Here is a 10,016-nt window from a genome sequence, read left to right on the forward strand (position 1 = left end):
GGGAGAAAGTGCATTAACTTAATTTTCATTTTATTCATTTTTTTAAAAGTCATATAAACATAAAATTAAATCTTTCTTAATCCACTTGCAGCGTTTAGATAATAGCCTATGTACAAATTTTTCCTATCAAGTCTCCCCCTTTTTGTGACGATTTTATAGACTAGTTTCACAGACCCCACTACTGATTTTTCACTAATGTTGGTAAAATTTTTCAGAATTTGAATTTATGTATAGTAAGTAATGAGCACTAATAACTTGAGCTCTTGTTTTTAGATAGCCAGAGCCTGCAATGTCTTGGTAAATGCAGAAGAAAGAGGTCAGACCCATCTCATGGCTGGGCAACATTTTGGGTCCCTAATCTAATCCTTGAAGTGAATTGTTTCTTTCCTGGGGTCCATGGATGAGCTCCAGGACTAAATCTGAGAATGTTTTGACATTCAGCACCAATGATTCCTATGTGAGAGTACATGTGGATTTGCACATTTTTACCAAAAGAAATAATGGTACTGAAAGGTGGGTCCTGTCCCTGATGCCAATTCAATAATGAGGACATGATTTTGAGAAAAGGGACAAAGTAGTTTTATTGCTTTGCTAGCAAAGGAGAAGCACAGGAGACTTCTGTCCCAGAGGCTGTGATTCTGCCCATCAGGGAGAACAGAGGGTTTTTAAAGAAGTGATTCATTCCAGGTATTGGGTGTGTGTGATTCATTTGTTAATTTGGGAGAGAGAAGAGGAAAAAACCTGTCTGTTTTAAGATAAGCCTCAGGGACAGAGCAGCAAAGGCATGAAAGCACGAAGTAGACCGCTGCTACATTAAGAGGTATGGATAGTTGTATCATGGGCCCTGCAGTCATACTTCTGGATGTTTGCTGGTGGGATTTTTGAACATGTGATCATTTGAAAGAGTAGAAGGAAAGGATTATTTTCCATTTTCTTTAATCTCTACCTAACCATCTGGCTGTGTGACTTCAAACAATACTTGTAACCTCTCTTGTTTTCAATATTCTCAAGACCATAGAAATGGTCTTAAAGGACTTTCATAAGGATGAAATGTAAGAATTTATGTAACATTCACAATACAGGCACCATGAAATGTAAATAATTACATCTTATTCTCAAAGGAATCTGTAAGGTCAGAAAGTGAAGAAACACTGACCATAGGTATTTTGTAGAATTGTACTTAAAAAATCAGTTCCAGTTTGAGAAATCACACTCAAGTCTAACTCTAACAAATATTAATTAGTAAAACATAGAAATGCATATTCATAACAAGGCAGAAAGTCATCCTTAAATAGCTCTGAAAATGTGGAAGACCAATTTGTGTGTTTTTCAGTGGGAGAAAAACAGTCTACCTGGTTTGGACTGACCTGGAAATGAAGTACTTTCAATTTGCTCCTGACTGCTATAACCATCCAAGGTTGTCTTGAAACTCAGAAATTTAGCTTAAATTGATAGTCTAAATTGAAAACCTATGACTATGAATGTGTTCTCATCCTTTTACTGTAGTAGGGAAGAAAAAAGTTATAGAAGCAAAGAGATTCTGCATCTTTTAATGAAAGATAAAACAACAATATAAACATACACAAATTTACAGAGAAGGGTTCAACTTTGATACATTTGGAGTAAAAGGTGTTTCTTATTTAAATATGGTATAAAAATAAATGCAAGAAACATTAACTGAGAATGTACAGACATCAGACAAAGACATGAGCTTGTTTTGGACTGTGAATACATCGGTGACATGAAACTTTCTGTGCTAATTTATTGTTTAATAATTGTGAAGCCATATGTATATTTATTGATATATGCTTTTTTCTTTTATAATTCTTCCAGTTTGTGAATGACTGAAATTTAGTGAACTGTGTGTCTAGCAGAAGCTTTAAGAGAAAGAAAGGGAAAAAAAAGTTTTACTTTACTTGAACTTGGTTAAAAAGGAAAAGACACAGATCCAGCTTAGTAGGAAGAAGAAAGCAGACAACAGTTTGAAATGGAGGCATTGAGATGGCAAAGGGTCCCTTGAAGATAGCAATGCCTTAATGTGTACACAAAATAGAACAATTCAGGTCCTTCGTTCATGCAACATCTTGGTCTAATGTCCTCTGATCCAGGTAACAATGACAAGCTACAAAGTATGTGCAATGACTCCAGTCTGCTTCCATGCTACAAGATGATCCATTTAGTAAGACTGAACAAGGCTGGTTAACCTCTTGGATGTGAGAGACTTCCCCTGAGGAAAAAAATATACATGTATTAAAAAAAAAAAAGAAAGAAAACAAAGTATGATAATTGAAAACCTGCTTACTAGTAGCATCCTTTTCTTTCTTTCTTTCTTTTTTTTTGTTTTGGATGCAAGGGTCAAAACTGAACCCTTTTTTATCTACAGGGCTGGGAATCTAACCCAGGCTCTCACACATGCTAAGCATGTGCTTTACCACTGAGTTACATCCCCAGCCCTGAAAACTGAACCTTTTACATACATCTTAGTTCAAACATCAAGATAAACTTCCTCCCTTTCCTCCTCCCACCAACACATCAAACAAAGTGGCTTTCCCTCCCCCACCCTCATCCACCTCCTTTCCACTGCAAACAGACTGATGGTTTCACAGCACAGATTAGCAAATCATAAAACATGTCCATAAACATTCCATCGAGGCTTAGCAATGAGGCAATACCTAGGTTCCCAACTGGCTTAGAAATATGTTGCAATAAATCTTAGTAAGCTGCTCTGAAGGATAATAATGTGAATGCATTCTGTGAACTAAGTGTTGAATTTATAAATACTGAAAAATTCAGGGGGAATGATTTAATTAAATAAAATATACTTTGAGGGTGTGACTGGTAAAAATTCAAGATTGAATCTATCCCCAATCTTCTATAATTAATGGAGGAAAGGATGCTAATTGTACATCTAGAGAAAGAGGTCTACATATTCCGTATTTCAAACTGTCACCACTTTTCTGTCCTTTCCTACCTAACTTCCTCCAATCCTAACCCCAGAAAAATATAATTCTGATTCCACATATTGTTCTGATACACTGAGTACATATTCATCTTGTTCTTTTTTTTTTTTGAAACTGAAAACCAAATCATTCCTGTTAATTATAAATATTCTAGGAAGATAAGAAGTTGTTTGACATTTTTGATCAGAATGTAGGTTGTTGGTTGGTGGTTTCTATTTCATTTCTAATTGTGTGTGTGTGTGTGTGTGTGTGTGTGTGTGTGAGAGAGAGAGAGACTAGAGATTGAACCCAGGGCCTTGCACATGCTGGAGCAAGTGCTCTACCACTGAATTATTCCGGACCTGAATAATTTACTTTTAAAAAGGGCTTACTTTCTCTAAGCCATCTGTCGGATGAAAGGGAGTACATATGGTGGGAGCAAAAGAGTGAATGCAGAAGAATGGGGGAAAGACACTAATATAAAACTATTTCTTTTAAAACTATTTGTTGATGTGATTTGATTCATTGGGAAATGGTCACATTAAAATTTGAAACTTAGTTGTTTTCTTATTTGAAATATGAAAGCAAGTGTTACCTCCTGAATTTGTTAAGAAAGAAACAGGGTTCTCTTTCTATGTTTTTCTGTTTTGTTTTCTTCCTTAAATATCCACAAGTCATGAAAAATACTAGTACTTGCCTCATATGTACTTCTTTAGAAATGGGATGTGGTAAAAGTTTAGTTGACTGGCTCTTATCCTGGAAAATATTTAAAATTAACTTTTTCTTAGAAGCCCATACAGAAGCATAGGCCTATAGTGAACCTGGAGGTTTGTGATAATAGAATGACAATGAACACAAATGGAAAAACATGTGCATACATTTTAATAGAGTCAAACAAAAAAACTATGAACTTAACAACTAAGCAATAAGAATACTGATTTTGTGTACTGGGACAATTAAAAAGCAAACTTGGGTACAACCAATAATAAAAGGAAACTTAAGTGACCCACTAGGGTCAAAGCACATAGCATGAATTCCCAGTAGGTCATCTAGATTTGAAGATCTAAATCACCTGGACCTAATCGCAAACCATTTGCATATCATGCCTGGTTCATGTATGGAAAGGAAAAATACCCCAGTCGTATTCTAGGGCACAAAGAAACCATTGTTATGTGTGCTATCCATTGCCCTCTCTTAGAAAGTTCTAAAATAAAAACACTGACCCTTCTATGCAGGCATGTACTGGTCCCAAGTCTGCACGTCAGCCCTTGTGGAACAGTCATTTTCAGTGCACTTCCTTGCAAGTCAGTTATCTTTATGAAATTTTTCCAAGTTGAAGAACCTGGGAAATTTTATAGCTCAATTCTAACATCTTAATTCTAGAAAGTAAAAGGACTAAAACAAACAAAAGTCTTACCAATAGCATTTTAAACCAAACTACTTACGATAATTAATTCTGAATGAACAGTATCTATTTTTAACTACATGAATAAGTGTATAATTTAAATCTTTCCTGTCAGAGTCTAAAGGAAACAGATTGCAGAGGAAACTAATCTATAAGAAAAGATAAATACAGACAGAACAAAACAAAAACAAAATGCTATGATTTTTCAATCCCTGTTAAATGAACAATGTGTAAGAAAAATAAGCACATAATTAGTCTCAGGACAAAATAAACCTGAAACTTTAGCTGGCACCCAAGTGAATACAGACCAGTATCCTAATCTATAATACAAAAATCATATGAACAAAGAGTTTTCTAGTGTCTGACAATTAGACTTCACTGTCAAACCAATTCCTTCCTATCCTAAACACTATGTAGAGATTTCATTATAATCAGGAACAAACAAAAATAATAACCTATGTGTTTGTTCCTAACTCTTCTTAATGAATTATAATAAGTTATGGATTTTAACTGATTTAAAATGTAATTTTTGATCTTAAAATATCAACAGAAAGATGACAACAAGGAGTTCTGAGTCTATTTTAGCTACAGTTCAAGAACCTGGGGCAGCTTTCCACATTCCTCTCTTGCACACCTGTACCACAAAGGAATGGAGAGAAGCTATGTCTGCTTGGATAATTAAGGTCCAGGTTTAATTACTGCCATAAAAATGGACAAAAGTCTCTCCCAGTTTATAAGACACTGAACATACTGAGGAGAAATAAGAGCTTTTAGAAGATGGCCATGGAAGATCTTCTAGAGAAAAACTGAGGTTTTCACCATCTTTTGGATTTTTTGAAAAGTTTAACCACCAAATCTTGCTATTCCCTGACAACTCCTACTTGTTTATTGTTCTTTCAATACCTCCAAGTCTTTCCCTTATGTGGATGTGGACTCAGGTACATTAGAATGCCGCATAGGCTGTAAGGTCATGGTGAGGGACTGGGAATAAGAAAGGGAAACTTCTTTAACTTGGACCCTTGGTGAGTTTTCCACAAATGGAAATTATCTTGCAATTCTCACAGGATGGAGAAACAATTACTGTAATCTGAAGACAGGATAATTTCATGTGTAATACTTACAATGAATATTTTACTGTGAACTTTATTTTCACCAGACATAATATGAAATATTGGATAGGCTTCTCAGATATATGGCAGACATTTTATTACTAGGATGAATATATTACTCTAGATTTCTGCCTCTGGCAACCTTACTTGTTGCAAATATAATATGCTGCATTACTCCCACATAGTAATTCCCAGAAACGAATATTAACTTTAAAAAGAGAATGTAAATGAAATTATACCAACCAGTGATATAATTTCAGTAATGTATTGAATACCTTTGAAGTATTATTTTGTGTCAATGCAACCTAAATTGATAACTGAACAGGTGGAGATACTACATTAAAGCATTAGAAGCCCCCACCTGAAGTCAAGCCTCTTCAAATAGAGTTCCAAAATCGTGTGTAAATGAAACTTGAAATTATCAAAAATACCTATTGCATTTTAACTTGACTTTCCTTATTTTAGAATAATGTATTTAGGGAAAAGAGCTTGGTATGACACCTCTCTTGATAGAGCTAGAGCTGGTTTGGGCATCGTCAATTCAATAGACCTTGAGAGTTTGGCCGGCAGACTGCACAGGGCTATGCAGACTGCCTGCCCATGATGATTCTCCCTCACCAAAATGCTCTTGATTATGATAAGCAATTCCTGATCTTGTTCAATAAATCTACTTTTACTAATTTGAATTTAAAAAAAAGGGGAAAGTCTTGTTATTGCCTTTCTGCTGTTAATGTGATTCAATGGTCTGACCAGATGCTCAGCCCCACAGCCATGAAATAAGAGCTGACAACTTGGTGGTAATGAGATACTGTTGAACCAGAGACAGCAAATACACATATAAAGACTGAACTAAGAGTGTACTCTGTTGTTTAGCTACCATGTTGAAAAATACTCTTGTAGACTTTAAAATCATTCATGACCTGGGTTTTCTGACCTTCTAAACTACCTACTGTCACTCCACAAAATGGTTCTTGTTGACCTTGGCACTGGCTGCTCTCTCAACTAAGGTCTCCTATCTGTGCTCATACCTGTTCAGATCCTACTCACTCTTCAAAGGTGACCTTCTTACCCATCTCCCTGCTGAAGCTTTCCAACTGCCCCCTAAATTCTGAAGTTGCTTTCTCTGAATTCTCTGCACTAGTGCATTTCCATGATGTCCTGTATTATTTTGTATCACCTGGCCTGGTGAAGCAATCGATAGCTGTTAAACAACATTAATATTATAGAAGTTCCCAGATAAGTACTTAATTGCATGAGTTGAACTCCTTTATTGGAAATCTTATTTCAAGAATAAATAACTAGAAACAAGTGTAATAAAACTCATATGTCCCAGGACAAGTAACTTTTACCTCAGGGAGGAGACACATGGCAGGATGAGGAATGGGGGACATTGGTCACATCCTATGTGCTAATCAGTTGGCTGACAGAATCTAGGTCTTTTCAGCAGGAAAGATGGTAAGATAGAATTGAATCTGGGCTAGGTGTTTGGAAAGTTCTTCACTAATTTAAATGAAACTGATTCTTCTAGGTAAACTTACAAGTAGTTTACTGAAACAGTAATAATTTTAGCAAAACTATTGAGAGTATATAAGGGCCTAGAATATTAATGATGAGCTCAAATTTTCAAGATTTAACAAAAAGGAAAAAAGAAATTCTACAGCTAGTTTTGCGACTTGTGTGCTTAATGTTAAGTAATTAAAAGAATCTAGTATTGCATGGTAAAATTCAACAGCTTATGAACATAAATAGCTTCCTGCATGGTCTGGAAAAGAGCAAGCAAAGCCAAACACTTTGATTTCCTTAGTTAAAAATATTTCCCACAGGCAGGCATAGTGGTGCACACCTGGAATCCTAGCCACTCAGGAAGCTAACACAAGAGGATCTCAAGTTCCAGGACAGCCTCAGCAATTTAGCAAGACCATGTCACCAAAGATAAAACAAAAAAGAGGCTGGAGCTCAGTGGTGGAGCACCCCTTGGATCAATCCGCAGAATCAAAAAATAAAAATGAAATAAAATAAATGAATCTCCTTTACAGAAAATGAGAAAAAATAGGAAAAAACACAAATAAACAAATTTTACTGAAATAGAATCATTTATATATTTCTACTTTCTTATACAAAAATACATGTTCTTAAAGTTTTTTTTTAACCAAATTGAAATTATACTGTGACTGGTATGAATAACATGTATATGTAAATGATTAAAATGTAATCATTGTTACATGTTACATGTTAGTATTGTTTTTCAAACTCAATGTATTAGTAAATGAGAAAATGTATTTAGAGAGATGCAACCAACAATTACTAAAAAATGAAATATTATAGATTGGAAAATATCAGAGTACATTGCAGCTAAGGGAATGTATTAATGTGTTGCTTGTGAAAGGTTTAGTTCTAGACATGTATAACATACATAAGTACTATATATATACATATATACATGGTTTTATACATATATATGTATATGTTTCATATAATACAAGTGCACACACAAACAAAATATATTGGTCAAGTGTATCAAATATGGTGGCATTAAAAATATGAAAGCCACTACTCTAAAATCTGATGTTTAATATCTGTATAGTATTCTACTAGTAGTTATGCCTTTATGTATTTAAGAACATTTATGTATTTTGTACATTCAGAGTATGTACTATATTTGGCCATTATATGATACAGTGAACATTCTTGTATATGGGGGAACATCTGGATTTTCTTAGGATTAAATTACCAGAAGTTGTATTACTGACTTAAAGTGAGAGATTTTTGAACTTTTAGCATATTCTGTCAAATTCTATTCCAGAAAAGTGACAGCAATTCATACTCCCAGGAATAGGGTGTGAGATCACCTATTTTCTTTCCTCCTTTCTCATGCTAAGTTGTTGTTTTAAAATAAAACTAACATATTTGAAGTAATGTTTTTGTTAGTTTCTGAATGAAACTTGTCTATTAACAACAATAGGCTTTCTTTTTGTTTTCTCGTGTACTTATTGGTGATTTGTGTGTGTCTACTGTTAAAACTGCCTAAGTCCTCTGCTAATTTTTCTAGTGGTATTTTGCCCTTTTGATTACTTATTTGCAATTTTTTTTCTTCTTTAAACTGTATTAGATCTTTATCTGTCATGGACATGCACATTTACATTTTTTAAAAAAGGGTTTACCAGGTTTGAGGACAGAGAAAGATGCAGTTTGTAACTAAACAACTATCTTCAAGGTGCATTAACTATTCCAGCAGTGGATTTCTGTCCTCCTCCCTGCACTTAATGGCATTTTAATCAGTAATCTGAACAATTGCACTGATGGAATTCTGATCAAAGGCATACATAATGCAAATTTCATTATCCTGGTTAAAAGACTGGGTAGCAGAGAGATACTCCAAATATTTATGTAAAGGTACAAAAAGGAATTGTGAAACTTAGTCACAAGATAAAATTTAGTGTAAAGGAGAGTAAAGAACCAAATTTATACTAAAATGAATAAACAACAAACAAACAAAACCTGGAAGTAAACCACAAGATAGGGGAAATGTAATTGTAGCACACCAGAAAAAAATCTTTAGTGATCTAAAGTAATGTCTTAATTTAAGCTCCAAATAACTCCACAGTTTGCTAGAGTTGGAGGGAGGATAAGGTGGAGAAGCTGATGCAGTTTTCAGGCTAGAGGGTAAAAGTTATAGGACACTTAGCCAGGGAAGTGCTATTCTTACTTCATACTGGTTAAGTTACATATAGGGTATTGTATTCCATTATCATTTAGGAGGACTATGGATGAACTAGAACAAATGTAGAATGTAAGTAAACGAGATGGTGAAGGAAATTAATAAGTGAGAAAATATTAGAAATTCAACTTTCCCAATCAATATAAGACTCAGACTTAACTTGATAGAAATTTTTAAGGCACTCTATCAAGCCTTTCAAAGTGTTCAGACATTTTTCATTTCATACCCATATTTCAACAGCTTACTTATTTTTCAATAAACTATATAAATGCATAAATTCAATTATAAAGTTATGTTATAGGAACAAACACAACATTTTCTTTCTTTCTTTCTCTTTAGTGGTGCTGGGGATCAAACCCAGGACTTCACCCATGCCAGGCAAGCACTATACCACTGAGCTACCTCCTCAGCCACAGCTGACTCTTAACACCATACAATTCAACTAGAAGTTGCAGAATTTTGTGGTCATAAGTAGCACAGCCTTTCAATAGTGACATTGGGTGTGCCCTTGACAACCGTCAGTGGAGAGAGTTTTCAGTGTGGTCTTAAAACTAATGACATCAACATCAATGAGAGTTGGTTAAAAATGATATTTGCATTCCACCAGAAAATGACTTAATTGGACTTTCTGACAGGTGGGGTCCAGGAGAGAGCAGAGCGGAATACTTCTACCTCGGTCATGTTCCTTAAACTGTATTCTTGTGAGATGCTGATAATCAATGAGTGGGTGGGTGGTGGGGCAGAGGGAGAGGGAGAGGGAGTGAAAGAAACAGACTGATTCTAATTCAGTTTATTTGTTATGAGGACACAGAACCTGCATTTTCCAAACCCCTGATGATTTAGAG

The 10,016-nt window shown here is 34.9% G+C and overlaps 1 long non-coding RNA gene across 1 annotated transcript; it reads right to left on the bottom strand.

Moving 5' to 3' along the window:
* Positions 1-1,534: 1,534 nt before the first annotated feature.
* On the bottom strand, positions 1,535-7,357 carry LOC124962390 (uncharacterized). Its single transcript, XR_007104466.1, has 2 exons — positions 4,163-7,357; positions 1,535-2,227 (listed from the first exon to the last, which is right to left on the bottom strand). It is a non-coding gene; the product is annotated as an uncharacterized LOC124962390 (long non-coding RNA).
* Between the last annotated feature and the right edge of the window lie 2,659 nt (positions 7,358-10,016).

Source organism: Sciurus carolinensis, chromosome 12, assembly GCF_902686445.1.
Source record: "Sciurus carolinensis chromosome 12, mSciCar1.2, whole genome shotgun sequence".
In the NCBI taxonomy this organism is placed as follows: Eukaryota; Metazoa; Chordata; class Mammalia; order Rodentia; family Sciuridae; genus Sciurus; species Sciurus carolinensis.